The sequence below is a fragment of the Cryptomeria japonica genome, unplaced genomic scaffold, assembly GCF_030272615.1.
Source record: "Cryptomeria japonica unplaced genomic scaffold, Sugi_1.0 HiC_scaffold_132, whole genome shotgun sequence".
Taxonomy (NCBI): domain Eukaryota; kingdom Viridiplantae; phylum Streptophyta; class Pinopsida; order Cupressales; family Cupressaceae; genus Cryptomeria; species Cryptomeria japonica.
The window spans coordinates 90,398-103,964 of record NW_026728954.1 but is presented as its reverse complement, the minus strand read 5'-3'; the positions used below and the strand labels follow the sequence as shown (position 1 = coordinate 103,964).

The following is a 13,567-nucleotide window of genomic DNA, read 5'->3' as shown; positions in this document are numbered from 1 at the left end:
AGTGAAGGCAGCGCATCAAAGGTGCGCACCTCGCTGCCCACCACGGTGCGCAACGCCGGTGGGCACCCGGGAGTGCTTCGAAGTGTGCTCCAAGGTGCTGCGTGCACGTTGTCGGAGCCCGGTTTGCCCCGGGTGCGCACCTCGCGTGCACCTTCGTCGGGGTGGGCACCTTGGCTTGGTTTGCCCCGGCTGCGCTCCGAAGCGGGGTTATTGGAGCGCCGCCTCTTTTTTTGTCGGAGCGTTTGGTGGGGTTTCTCGCATTGGCTCTTCCGAGGCCCGGTTGCCACCCTGGCGCGCACGAAGTCGGAAGTAGGGTTAATTGCCCGGGTGCGCACCTTTGCCAGGGTGGCACCTTACCTGGGCTGCGCACCAGGGCGGGCTCAAGATGGCACGCGCGTTCCGTTTTTTTCACTATCTTTCAAAACGGAAATTTTAAAATCTCCTTTTTTTTTTGCCTTTTCTGGAAATTAGTGAAGGCAGCGCATCAAAGGTGCGCACCTCGCTGCCCACCTTGGTGTGCTCTGAGGTGCGCACCCGGGAGCGCTACGAAGTGTGCTCCAAGGTGCGGCGTGCACGTTGTCGGAGCCCGGTTTGCCCCGGGTGCGCACCTCGCCTGCACCTTGGCCGGGGTGGGCACCTTGGCTGGGTTTGCCCAGGGTGCGCTCCGAAGCGGGGTTACTGGAGCGCCCCCTCTTTTTTTGTCAGAGAGTTTGGTGGGGTTTCTCGCATTGGCTCTTCCCAGGCCCGGTTGTTGGGTGCGCTCCCACCCTGGCGCGCGCGAAGTTGGAAGTTGGGTTAATTGCCCGGGCGCGCACCTTCGCCAGGGTGGGCACCTTGGTGCGCAAACCTTGGCTGGGCTGCGCACCAGGGCGGGCTCAAGATGGCACCAGCATTCCCTTTTTCTCACTATCTTTCAAAACGGAAATTTTAAAATCTCGTTTTTTTTTTGCCTTTTATGGAAATTAGTGAAGGCATCGCATCAAAGGTGCGCACCTCGCTGCCCACCTTGGTGTGCTCCGAGGTGCCCACCACGGTGCGCAACGCCGGTGCGAACCCGGGAGCGCCCCGATGTGTGCTCCAAGGTGCGGCGTGCACGAAGTCGGACCCCGGTTTGCCCCGGGTGCGCACCTCGCGTGCACCTTGGTGCGCACACCTTGGCTGGGTTGCGCGGCCTGGTGGGCACCATGGTGCGCACCAAGGAGCGCTCCGAAGTGTGCTCCAAGGTGCGGCGTGCACGAAGTCGGAGCCCGGTTTGCCCCGGGTGCGCACCTTCGCCGCGGTGGGCACCATGGCGTGCACGAAGTCGGAGCCCGGTTTGCCCCGGGTGCGCACCTCGCGTGCACCTTCGCCGGGGTGGGCACCTCGGCTGGGTTGCGCGCCCTGGTGCGCACCAAGGAGCGCTCTGAAGTGTGCTCCAAGGTGCGGCGTGCACGAAGTCGGAGCCCGGTTTGCCCCGGGTGTGCACCTCGCGTGCACCTTCGCTGCGGTGGGCACCTTGGCTGGGTTGCGCGCCTTGGTGGGCACCATGCAGTGCACGAAGTCGGAGCCCGGTTTGCCCCGGGCGCGCACCTCCGCCAGGGTGGGCACCTTGGTGCGCACAACTTGCCTGGGCTGCGCACCAGGAAGGGCTCAAGATGGCACCCGCGTTCCGTTTTTTTCACTATCTTTCAGAACGGAAATTTTAAAATATCGTTTTTTTTTGCCTTTTCTGGAAATTAGTGAAGGCAGCGCATCAAAGGTGCGCAACGCTGGTGCGAACCTGGGAGCGCTCCGATGTGTGCTCCAAGGTGCGGCGTGCACGAAGTCGGACCCCGGTTTGCCCCGGGTGCGCACCTCGCGTGCACCTTGGTGCGCACACCTTGGCTGGGTTGCGCGCCCTGGTGGGCACCATGGTGCGCACCAAGGAGCGCTCCGAAGTGTGCTCCAAGGTGCGGCGTGCACGAAGTCGGAGCCCGGTTTGCCCCGGGTGCGCACCTCGCGTGCACCTTCGCCGCGGTGGGCACCATGGCGTGCACGAAGTCGGAGCCCGGTTTGCCCCGGGTGCGCACCTCGCGTGCACCTTCGCCGGGGTGGGCACCTTAGTGTGCAGACCTTGGCTGGGTTGCGCGCCCTGGTGGGCACCATGGTGCGCACCAAGGAGCGCTCCGAAGTGTGCTCCAAGGTGCGGCCTGCACGAAGTCGGAGCCCGGTTTGCCCCGGGTGTGCACCTCGGGTGGGCACCTTGGTGCGCATGCCTTGCCTGGGCTGCGCACCAGGGCGGGCTCAAGATGGCACCCGCGTTCCTTTTTTTTCACTATCTTTCAAAACGGAAATTTTAAAATCTCATTTTTTTTTGCCTTTTTCTGGAAATTAGTGAAGGCAGCGCATCAAAGGTGCGCACCTCGCTGCCCACCACGGTGCGCAACGCCGGTGGGCACCCGGGAGTGCTTCGAAGTGTGCTCCAAGGTGCTGCGTGCACGTTGTCGGAGCCCGGTTTGCCCCGGGTGCGCACCTCGCGTGCACCTTCGTCGGGGTGGGCACCTTGGCTGGGTTTGCCCCGGCTGCGCTCCGAAGCGGGGTTATTGGAGCGCCGCCTCTTTTTTTGTCGGAGCGTTTGGTGGGGTTTCTCGCATTGGCTCTTCCGAGGCCCGGTTGCCACCCTGGCGCGCACGAAGTCGGAAGTAGGGTTAATTGCCCGGGTGCGCACCTTTGCCAGGGTGGGCACCTTACCTGGGCTGCGCACCAGGGCGGGCTCAAGATGGCACGCGCGTTCCGTTTTTTTCACTATCTTTCAAAACGGAAATTTTAAAATCTCCTTTTTTTTTTGCCTTTTCTGGAAATTAGTGAAGGCAGCGCATCAAAGGTGCGCACCTCGCTGCCCACCTTGGTGTGCTCTGAGGTGCGCACCCGGGAGCGCTACGAAGTGTGCTCCAAGGTGCGGCGTGCACGTTGTCGGAGCCCGGTTTGCCCCGGGTGCGCACCTCGCCTGCACCTTGGCCGGGGTGGGCACCTTGGCTGGGTTTGCCCAGGGTGCGCTCCGAAGCGGGGTTACTGGAGCGCCCCCTCTTTTTTTGTCAGAGCGTTTGGTGGGGTTTCTCGCATTGGCTCTTCCCAGGCCCGGTTGTTGGGTGCGCTCCCACCCTGGCGCGCGCGAAGTTGGAAGTTGGGTTAATTGCCCGGGCGCGCACCTTCGCCAGGGTGGGCACCTTGGTGCGCACACCTTGGCTGGGCTGCGCACCAGGGCGGGCTCAAGATGGCACCAGCATTCCCTTTTTCTCACTATCTTTCAAAACGGAAATTTTAAAATCTCGTTTTTTTTTTGCCTTTTATGGAAATTAGTGAAGGCATCGCATCAAAGGTGCGCACCTCGCTGCCCACCTTGGTGTGCTCCGAGGTGCCCACCACGGTGCGCAACGCCGGTGCGAACCCGGGAGCGCCCCGATGTGTGCTCCAAGGTGCGGCGTGCACGAAGTCGGACCCCGGTTTGCCCCGGGTGCGCACCTCGCGTGCACCTTGGTGCGCACACCTTGGCTGGGTTGCGCGGCCTGGTGGGCACCATGGTGCGCACCAAGGAGCGCTCCGAAGTGTGCTCCAAGGTGCGGCGTGCACGAAGTCGGAGCCCGGTTTGCCCCGGGTACGCACCTCGCGTGCACCTTCGCCGGGGTGGGCACCTCGGCTGGGTTGCGCGCCCTGGTGCGCACCAAGGAGCGCTCCGAAGTGTGCTCCAAGGTGCGGCGTGCACGAAGTCGGAGCCCGGTTTGCCCCGGGTGCGCACCTTCGCCGCGGTGCGCACCATGGCGTGCACGAAGTCGGAGCCCGGTTTGCCCCGGGTGCGCACCTCGCGTGCACCTTCGGCGGGGTTGCGCGCCCTGGTGGGCACCATGGTGCGCACCAAGGAGCGCTCCGAAGTGTGCTCCAAGGTGCGGCGTGCACGAAGTCGGAGCCCGGTTTGCCCCGGGTGCGCACCTCGCGTGCACCTTCGGCGGGGTTGCGCGCCCTGGTGGGCACCATGGTGCGCACCAAGGAGCGCTCCGAAGTGTGCTCCAAGGTGCGGCGTGCACGAAGTCGGAGCCCGGTTTGCCCCGGGTGCGCACCTCGCGTGCACCTTCGCCGCGGTGGGCACCATGGCGTGCACGAAGTCGGAGCCCGGTTTGCCCCGGGTGCGCACCTCGCGTGCACCTTCGCCGGGGTGGGCACCTCGGCTGGGTTGCGCGCCCTGGTGCGCACCAAGGAGCGCTCCGAAGTGTGCTCCAAGGTGCGGCGTGCACGAAGTCGGAGCCCGGTTTGCCCCGGGTGCGCACCTCGCGTGCACCTTCGCCAGGGTGGGCACCTCGGTGCGCACACCTTCTCAATGTTTTCTTGCCTTTTCTGGAAATTGGTGAAGGCAGCGCATCAAAGGTGCGCACCTCGGTGTGCTCCGAGGTGCGAACCCGAGAGCGCTCCGAGGTGCCCACGAAGTCGAAAGTCGGGTTAATTGCATTGTTTTCCCCGGGTGCGCTCCGAGGTGCGCAACATCGGCGCGCACCAAGGAGGGCTCCGAAGTGTGCTCCAAGGTGCGCACGATGGCGTGCACCTCTGGTGCGCACGATTCGGAGCTCGGTTTGACCGGGGTGCGCACACCTTGGCTGGGTTGCGCACCTTTTGTGCGCTCCAAGGTGCGCACGAAGTCGGAGCTCGGTTTGCCCCGGGTGCGCACCTTCGCCAGGGTGCGCACCTTGATGCGCACGCCTTGGCTGGGCTGCGCACCTTGGTGGGCGCCATGGTGCGCACCTTTCGTGCGCTCCAAGGTGCGCACGAAGTCGGAGCTCGGTTTGCCCCGGGTGCGCACCTTGGTGGGCGCCATGGTGCACTCCGAGGTGCCCAAGATTGGTGCGCACCAAGGAGCGCTCCGAAGTGCGCTCCAAGGTGCGCGCGAAGTCGAAAGTTGGGTTAATTGTCCGGTTTGCCTCGGGTGCGCACCTTGCGTGCACCTTCGCCAGGGTGGGCGCCTTGGTGCGCACACCTTGGCTGGGCTGCGCACACCTTGGCACCCGCGTTTCCTTCATTTTAAATTTTTTTTTTTTACAATCTCTCAAGTGGGAAATTCTATAATCTCAACTTTTTTTGCCTTTTCAGGAAACTTTTGAATGGAGCGCATCATTGGTGCGCTCCGAAGTGTGCTCCAAAGCTCTCTCCAGCTGCGTGCACCTGCCCCGGCCGCGCACCCGGCCCCGCCCAGCTTCGCTCACCTGTCCCGGGCGTCTGGTGCGGAACCTTAGAGTAAGAAACATCACCGTGCACCTTGGCCAACGTGCGCGACTCGACCGAGCGCGCACTGGCCGAGGTGCACACCGATTTCACCTGGGTGCGCGCGCAGCACCTCGGGCGCACCGGGGTGCGCGCACAACGCCCGGGTTGCACCGTGGCCTGTGTGCTCGGGGCGCCTCGGGTGCGCGCTCGGTGTCGCCCCCGCGCGCGCGGTAGTGCGGGCAGCGCACCCCGGCCCGGCCCGGCCCCGACGAGAACGCAAACGGGCAAAAGGTTTATTCAAATAGCATTGCGACGCCCGGCGAAAAACTAAAAAAGGGTGCAACACCGGGACTTCCCGGGAGGTCACCCATCCCAGTACTACTCCGGCCCAAGCGCGCTTAACTGCGGAGTTCTGATGGGATCCGGTGCACTAACGCTGGTATGATCGCACCCGTTATGAGCTTGTCGCAGTGTGTACTTAGCAAACCGCGACCCACGTGCGAATCCACCCCGGCCACCCACCCCCGTCGAGGTGCACACCCTCCCTCGCGAAGTGCGCCCCGTTCGCCAAGTGTGAGCCCTGCCCGGGTGCGCGCACCTTGCTAGGGCGTCGGGTGTGCACCCGGCCCGGCCTACGTGCGTGCACCTGGAGGGGGCGTCGTGTGCGTGCAGTGTCCCGTCTGCAACGCGGTGCCCACACACCACCTCGGGCGCAACGACCTGCGCTCACATGTGGGCCGAGTGCACCTTGGTGCATGTTCGGGGCGCCTCGGGTGCACGCTCGATCTTGCCCCGGTGCACCAAGGCGCTCGGTTTGCCCCGGGTGCGCACTTGGTGCAAGGTGGGCACCCAAAATAGGGATCAAGCACCAAAACACAAGTTTCGGGATGCAAAATGGGACCCAAGGACCACAAATGCGTTCCAAGACCCATGATGGGTCCACGAGAACAAAAATGTGTTCCGAGACTTAATAAACAAATATTGGGTTTTAGGAGAAGAAACATGCTCTGATGCCCAAAACGAGAATCGACCCCGAAAAGGCCACAGGCCAAAAGTGGGATGCGAGACAAAAAAAAATGGGACCCGAGGACCAAAATTGGGTTCCCAGGTCGAAGACAGGGCAACCGGACAAGAAACGACCTCTAAGGCTCGAAATGAGTCCCGACGACTAAAACTTGACAAGAAGCACCCATCAGGCACCCAACTCGACACCCATGGGATGCCGACCCACCCGGGCTTCCACCTAGCACACCTTGGCACCCACCCACCCTCGCACCCAACCTCGCACCCAACTTAGCACCTTTGAACCCACATTGGCACTCACCCTGACCCTGGCACCTTGGAACCCACATTGGCACTCACCTTGACCCTGGCACCCACCTTTGCACTCACCTTGGGACCCACCCTGGCTCCCACCTCGGCACCCACCCAGACACCCACCTTGGTTCCTTGGCACCCACCTTGGATCCTTGGCACCCACCCCGACACCCACCTTGGCACGCAACTTGGCTACTTGCCACCCACCTTGGCTCCTTGACGCCCACCCCGACAACCACCCCGTGACCTACCCTGGCTAGGGTTGGTGCACACCCACCCTGGTGCCCACCTTGGCACCCACCCTATGACCCACCTTGGCACGCACCTTAGTACCCACCCCGTTACCCACCCTAGGACCCACCCCGTGACCCACCTTGGCCAGGGTGGGTGCACCCACCCTGGTGCCCACCTTGGCACCCACCCATCCTAGCACCCAGCCTGTGACCGGGCTTGGAACCCAACCTTGCACCCGCACCCGTCTTGGCCAGTGTGGGTGCGCACCCATCCTGGCACCCACGTTGTGACACACCCTTTAACCCACGCACCCTAGCACCCACGTTGGCACCCACCTTGGAACCCAACCTAGCAACTTGGCACCCACCCCGTGACCCACCTTGGCATCCACCATAGCAGTCGCCGACTTGGCACCCACCTCGGCACCCACCTTGACACTTGTGGACCCACCTTGCCACTCACCCTAGCATCGACCCATCCTAGCACCCACCCTGGCACCTTTGCACCCTAGCACTCACCCATCCTAGCACCTAACCTGTGACCCACCTTGACACTCACCCTCGCACCCACCTTGGAACCCAACCTAGCACCCACCCACCCTGACACCAACCCTAGCACCTACCCACCCTTGCACCCACCCTGTGACCCATCTTGGCACCCACCCATCCTACCACTCAACCTATCACCCACCTTCTCACCCACCTTGGCATCCACCTTAGCACCCACCCACACTGGCACCTTGGCACCCACCTCGGGCAAGGTGGGTGCACACCCACCCTGGCACCCAATTTAGAACCCACCGAGCATGTTACCCACCTTGGCACCCACATTGCAGCCCACCCTAGTACCCACCCTATGACCCACATTGGCATCCACACCCTAGCACCCAGGCACCTCGACACCCGCCTTGACACCCACCCTAGCACTGAACCTGTGACCCACCTTGGAACTCACCCTAGAACCCACCCACCCTGTGAACCACCTTGGCATCCACCTTAGCACCCACCCACCTTGGCACCCACTCTAGCACTCACCCATCCTAACACCCAACTTGTTACCCACCTTGGCACCCGCCCTCGCGTCCACCTTGAAACCCACCCTAGCACCCACCCACGCAGGAGCCCACCTTGGCACCCAACCTAACACCCACGCATCCTGGCACCCAACTTGTGACCCACCTTGGAACCCACCCTAGTACCCACCTTTGAACCCACTATATCACCAACCCACCTTGGCACCCACCCTATGACCCTCTTTGGAATCCACCCTAGCACGCACCCACCCTGGCACCCACCATGGAGCGCACCCTAGCACCCACCCACCTCGGCACGCACCTCAACACCCACCTTGGTGTGCGCACTGCGCCAACCTCTCAAAGACCCTATGTGGTGCGCTCCAAAGTGTACACCTTTGGTGCGCTCCAAGGTGCGCACCTTTGGTGCACACCGAGGTGCACACCAAAGTGTGCACCGAGGTGAGCACCAAAGTGCACTCCAGGGTGCACACCAAGGCGTGCACCTTTGGTGCGGTCAATGCAAACAAATTCGGAAGTTGGGGTCGATGTCCTAATCGCTGCTGCAGACTACACGTATGAGAATCGGACAAATAGCTTTATATAGGGGAGGTGTTGCGTTTGATGGGTCGACTCCCCTGGTTGTGTGCACTGCACCAACTTCAAAGACCCTGTCTTGTTTAAGAAGTCAAAAGTTGGGGTGGATGTCCTAATCATTGCTGCAGTCTACGCATGTATGAGAATCAGACAAATAGCTTATATAGGGGAGGTGTTGCATTCGGTGGGTTGACTCCCCTGGTTGTGCGCACTGCGCCAACCTCAAAGACCCCGCATAGCAGAAGAAGTCGGAAGTCGGATTTTGGTGAGCACCAAGGCGTGCACCTTTGGTGCGGTCAACGCAGACGAATTCAGAAGTTGGGGTGGATGTCCTAATCGTTGTTGCAGGCTACACATGTATGAGAATCAGACAAATAGCTTATATAGGGGAGGTGTTGGGTTTGATGGGTCAACTCCCTTGGTTGTGCGCATTACGCCAACCTCAAAGACCTTGTTTTCGTTAAGAAGTCAAAAGTTGGGGTCAATGTCCTAATGGCTCCTGCAGGCTACACATGTATGAGAATCGGACAAATAGCTTATATAGGGGAGGTGTTGGGTTTGATGGGTCGACTCCCCTGGTTGTGCGCATTACGTCAACCTCAAAGACCTTGTTTTCGTTAAGAAGTCAAAAGTTGGGGTCGATGTCCTAATTGCTCCTGTAGACTACACATGTATGAGAATCAGACAAATAGCTTATATAGGGGAGGTGTTGGGTTTGATGGGTTGACTCCCCTAGTTGTTCGCATTACACCAACCTCAAAGACCTTGTTTTCGTTTAGAAGCCGAAAGTTGGGGTCGATGTCCTAATTGCTCCTGCAGGCTACGCATGTATGAGAATCAGACAAATAGCTTATATAGGGGAGGTGTTGGGTTTGATGGGTCGACTCCCCTGGTTGTGCGCATTGCGCCAACCTCAAAGACCCTGCATTGCGGATGAAGTCGAAAGTCAGAGTTTGGTGTGCTACAAGGTGTGGTCGAAGGTGCTCACCTAGGTGTGCACCTTTGGAGCACAGGAAAAGTGCCCTCCAAAAGTGCGCACCTTTGGAGTGCACAAAAGTGCCCTCCAAAAGTGCGCACCTTTGGAGCGCAGAAAAGTGCCCTCCAAAAAGTGCCCTCCAAAAGTGCGCACCTTTGGAGCGCAGAAAAGTGCCCTCCAAAAAGTGCCCTCCAAAAGTGCGCACCTTTGGAGCGCAGAAAAGTGCCCTCCAAAAAGTGCCCTCCAAAAGTGCGCACCTTTGGAGCGCAGAAAAGTGCCCTCCAAAAGTGCGCACCTTTGGAGCGCAGAAAAGTGCCCTCCAAAAAGTGCCCTCCAAAAGTGCGCACCTTTGGAGCGCAGAAAAGTGCCCTCCAAAAAGTGCCCTCCAAAAGTGCGCACCTTTGGAGCGCAGAAAAGTGCCCTCCAAAAAGTGCCCTCCAAAAGTGCGCACCTTTGGAGCGCAGAAAAGTGCCCTCCAAAAAGTGCCCTCCAAAAGTGCGCACCTTTGGAGCGCAGAAAAGTGCCCTCCAAAAAGTGCCCTCCAAAAGTGCGCACCTTTGGAGCGCAGAAAAGTGCCCTCCAAAAGTGCGCACCTTTGGAGCGCACAAAAGTGCCCTCCAAAAGTGCGCACTTTTGGTGCGCACCAAGGCGCTGGTTCGGTCGTTGCAGGCGAGTTCGGAAGTTGGGGTCGATGTCCTGAGCGGAGGTGCAAACTACACAGGTGTCGGAATCGGACAAATAGCTTATATAGGGGAGGTGTATGCTTCGATGGGTCGACTCCCCAGGTTGAGCGCACCGCGCCAACCTCAAAGACCCTACGGTATGGATGAAGTCGGAAGTTGGGTCCGATGACCAATTCGATTAGTAGGTATGCTCATGAGGTCGGAATTTGGGTCCGATGACCTGCCATGTGCAGGAAGGCGAATGTTGACACTGTGCGTTGCAAGGTGCACACCAAGGCGCTGGTGCGGTCTTTTTAGTCGAGTTCGGAAGTTGGGGTCGATGTCCTGATCGGAGGTGCAAGCTACACAGGTGTGGGAATCGGACAAATAGCTTATATAGGGGAGGTGTATGCTTCGTTGGGTCGACTCCCCGGGTTGAGCGCACCGCGCCAACCTCAAAGACCCTACGGTATGGATGAAGTCGGAAGTTGGGTCCGATGACCGATTCGATATGTAGGCATACTCGCGAGGTCGGAATTTGGGTCCGATGACCTGCCACGTGCAGGAAGGCGAATGTTGGCACTGTGCGTTGCAAGGTGCGCACCAAGGCGCTGGTTCGGTCGTTGGAGGCGAGTTCGGAAGTTGGGGTCGATGTCTTGATCGGAGGTGCAAACTACACAGGTGTGGGAATCGGACAAATAGCTTATATAGGGGAGGTGTATGCTTCGTTGGGTCGACTCCCCGGGTTGAGCGCACCGCGCCAACCTCAAAGACCCTACGGTATGGATGAAGTCGGAAGTTGGGTCCGATGACCGATTCGATATGTAGGCATACTCGCGAGGTCGGAATTTGGGTCCGATGACCTGCCATGTGCAGGAAGGCGAATGTTGGGACTGTGCGTCGCAAGGTGCGCACCAAGGCGCTGGTGCCGTCGTTGCAGTCGAGTTCGGAAGTTGGGGTCGATGTCCTGGTCAGAGGTGCAAACTACACAGGTGTGGGAATCGGACAAATAGCTTATATAGGGGAGGTGTATGCTTCGATGGGTCGACTCCCTGGGTTGAGCGCACCGCGCCAACCTCAAAGACCCTACAGTATGGATGAAGTCGGAAGTTGGGTCCGATGACCGATTCGATACGTAGGCATATTGGCGAGGTCTGAATTTGTGTCCGATGACCTGCCATGCGCAGGAAGGCGGAATTTGGGTCCGATGACCGAGTTGATGGCGTGCCATGCGCAGAAAGGCGGAATTTGGGTCCGATGACCGAGTTGATGTTGATGGCCCGCCATGCACAGGAAGGCGGAATTTGGGTCCGATGACCGATTTGAAGGCGTGCCATACGCAAAAAGGCGGAGTTTGGGTCCGATGACCGAGTTGATATTGATGGCCCGCCATGCGCAGGAAGGCGGAATTTGGGTCCGATGACCTGACATACGCATGGAGTCCGACTCGGGGGCCGATGTTCGATTCGATGACTTGCATTGTGGGTAAAGTCGGAAGTTGTGGTCTTTGACCCGATTCGATGACCAGACTTCGGCTGCTTGAGAATCGGACAAATAACTTATATAGGGGAGGTAGTGTTCTCGAGCATCCTCCCCCCGTGCCCGTTTATGTCGATTGATGCTGGTGCTCGACTGGTTGGAGCGCTCGGATGCAAAAATCTTGCACCAGGATTTATCGATTGTGATGGACACGGCAAGTCTCCTGATTGCTATGCAGGAGCTCATCGTGAATCTCTATGCGGCCTTGGTATGGACTCGACCTGCGGAATGGTTCGGCAATGGTAGTCGCTCCAACACGTCCTTGCAATGGCCACAGAGGTGATTCGACTAGAGCTCCAGTCTAGCTTTTGGGTTGCTTGGCGGACTGGTATAGCCGCGATCGAGTTCCGGCCATGAACGTTTTAGATAGCTCTTGGGCTTTCTGGGACGGAAGTCGGAAGTTTGGGCTGTTGTCCGATTTGATGACCATTCTTCGGATGTGTGAGAATCGGACAAATAACTTATATAGGGGACTGTGTTGTCTCACGCAGCCCCCTCCGTGCCCCTCTATCTCGACCGATGTTGGTGCTTGAAAGGGTTGGGATCGCTCGGATTTATAAACGTGCACCACCATTTGTCGAGTGTGAGGGACGCGGCAGGTCTCCTAAATGCTATGCGGGCGCTCTCTGAGAATCTCTATCCGGCCTCGACACAGACTAGTCTTGCTGAATGGTTTGGCACTGGTAGTCGATCCAACACGTCGTTGTTGTGGCCGCCTAGGCGATTCGATTCGAGCCCCCGTCTAGCTTTTGGGTTGCTTGGCGGATTTTGCCCTATCCGCAAGTGAGCTCGGTCCCTAAACGTTCGAGAAACCCGATTGCTATGCGCCGACTCTCTTTCTTGCGAGCCTCCATCTAGCTTTTGGGTCTCTACGGAACGGAAGTCGGAATCTGGGACCGTTGTTTGATTCGACGAGGCAGACTACGGTTGTGCGAGAATCGGACAAATAACTTATATAGGGGAGGTGTTGACTGGAGCATTCTCCCCCGTGCCCCTCTAACTCGACCAATGCTGGCGCTCGAACGGTGGTAGCGCTCGGATTTTCATTGAGCGCCAGCATTGGTCGATTTAGAGGGGCATGCGAGATTCCCGAATGCTATGCGAGGGCTCTAACGGAAATGTCTATTGGTTTCGGTATGGATGCAATTGCGAGTGGTTCGGCAAAGGTAGTCGTTCCGATGCGTCCATGTCGTGGCCAAATCGATAATTCGATTTGAGCCCTCGTATAGCATTTGGGTCTCTCGATGTGATTCCGCATTCCAGTCCCTTTGGGCACTGCTTGAGCCGCATCCCAGGGGGTTCCCTTCCCAATAATCTGCCTCGCAACCCGATTGCTATGCGGTGAGGCTCCTCGGCCGCCTCGGAACTATCTGTGTATCAGACGCATCGCGGGATAAGGGGTTGGCAACGGTAGTCGCCCCAAGCGCGTCCGATGCTTGGACCATTCCGAGGCGGCCCTGAAGCCTCTTCCGTCTAGCCGTTGGGTCCTTCTCGCCGCATCCCTCGCCTCGCACCCCGATTGCTATGCGGTGAGGCTCCTCGGCCGCCTCGGAACTATCTGTGTATCGGACGCGTCGCGGGATAAGGGGTTGTCACTGGTAGTCGCCCCAAGCGCGTCCGATGCTTGGACCATTCCGAGGCGGCCCTGAAGCCTCTTCCGTCTAGCCGTTGGGTCCTTCTCGCCGCATCCCTCGCCTCGCACCCCGATTGCTATGCGGTGAGGCTCCTCGGCCGCCTCGGAACTATCTGTGTATCGGACGCGTCGCGGGATAAGGGGTTGTCATTGGTAGTCGCCCCAAGCGCGTCCGATGCTTGGACCATTCCGAGGCGGCCCTGAAGCCTCTTCCGTCTAGCCGTTGGGTCCTTCTCGCCGCATCCCTCGCCTCGCACCCCGATTGCTATGCGGTGAGGCTCCTCGGCCGCCTCGGAACTATCTGTGTATCGGACGCGTCGCGGGATAAGGGGTTGTCACTGGTAGTCGCCCCAAGCGCGTCCGATGCTTGGACCATTCCGAGGCGGCCC

The 13,567-nt window shown here is 59.6% G+C and overlaps 1 non-coding gene across 1 annotated transcript; it reads right to left on the bottom strand.

The window, feature by feature from the left end:
- Positions 1–5,542: 5,542 nt before the first annotated feature.
- On the bottom strand, positions 5,543–5,661 carry LOC131866113 (5S ribosomal RNA). Its single transcript, XR_009364745.1, has one exon. It is a non-coding gene; the product is annotated as a 5S ribosomal RNA (ribosomal RNA).
- Positions 5,662–13,567: the final 7,906 nt, after the last annotated feature.